Source organism: Etheostoma cragini, unplaced genomic scaffold (assembly GCF_013103735.1).
Source record: "Etheostoma cragini isolate CJK2018 unplaced genomic scaffold, CSU_Ecrag_1.0 ScbMSFa_80, whole genome shotgun sequence".
Classification (NCBI taxonomy): Eukaryota; Metazoa; Chordata; class Actinopteri; order Perciformes; family Percidae; genus Etheostoma; species Etheostoma cragini.
Genome location: NW_023269428.1, coordinates 184,766 through 186,145, shown reverse-complemented (window position 1 = coordinate 186,145; position 1,380 = coordinate 184,766).

Genomic DNA, 1,380 nt, shown 5'->3' with positions numbered 1-1,380 from the left:
GTGACGTCCCGGTCACAAGCTCTCGTCTGGTCTCTTTAACCTTTAGGGCCCCACGGCCCCCTGTTGGAAACAACAACTTTAAAGAAAGCACTGGAAAATTCACAAAAACATCGGAAAAAGTTACATAAATGTCGAAAAGTCGACCAAAATGTTAAAAATAAGTTTGAATCTGAAATTTGTGTTGTACGGTCGAAAGGAAGACCGTGACCCTGTTTATGACAGCATCTGTGTGTGACCTCCTGCTGTATGACCTCCTGCTGTGTGACCTCCCGCTGTGTGACCTCATGTTGTGTGACCTCATGCTGTGTGACCTCCCGCTGTGTGACCTCATGTTGTATGACCTCATGTTGTATGACCTCATGTTGTATGACCTCCTGCTGTATGACCTCCTGCTGTATGACCTCATGTTGTATGACCTCATGTTGTATGACCTCCTGTTGTGTGACCTCATGCTGTGTGACCTCCTGCTGTGTGACCTCCTGCTGTGTGACCTCCTGCTGTGTGACCTCCTGCTGTGCGACATCGCGTCCCCAGATCTGGTTCAATAACAAAGGCTGGCACAGCATCGGCGCCTTCATCAACGTGATGAACAACGGGATCCTGCGCTCCAACCTCCCGCCGGACGCCGACGCCGCCCGCTACGGCATCCGGGCCTTCAACCACCCGCTGAACCTCACCAAGGAGCAGCTGTCCCAGGTCGCTCTGTGAGTACTGTACGAAGTACCCCGGAGTACCCCCCCCCCCCGCAGCTGAATCCCTACAAATGCACCAAAACAAGCCGCCTCTCTGTGTCTAACTCCGCCTCCTGACTGTCTCCAGGGTGACGACCTCCGTGGATGTCCTGGTGTCCATCTGTGTGATCTTCGCTATGTCCTTCGTCCCCGCCAGCTTCGTGGTCTTCCTCATCCAGGAGCGAGTCAGCAAAGCCAAACACATGCACTTCATCAGCGGCGTGCAGCCGCTGCTCTACTGGGTGGCTAACTTCATCTGGGACATGGTGAGACACAAAACAAACGCACCCTCAGAGTCTGTGTGTGAGTGTAACTTCCTCTGGGACATGGTGAGACACAAAACAAACGCACCCTCAGAGTCTGTGTGTGACAAGAAAAACCTTGAACTATTTAAATAAATGTCCCAAATATTGTGTGTAGGCGACCAGTGTAGCTGCGTGTTTTGACCCTAACGGCCTCCCGTACCTGTCTTTGCAGTGTAACTACGTCGTCCCGGCAACGCTGGTCATCGTCATCTTCATCTGTTTCCAGCAGAAAGCCTACGTCTCCTCCACCAACCTGCCGGCCCTCGCACTGCTGCTGCTGCTCTACGGGTCAGACACACACTACACACACTACACACTACACAACTACACACACTACACACTGC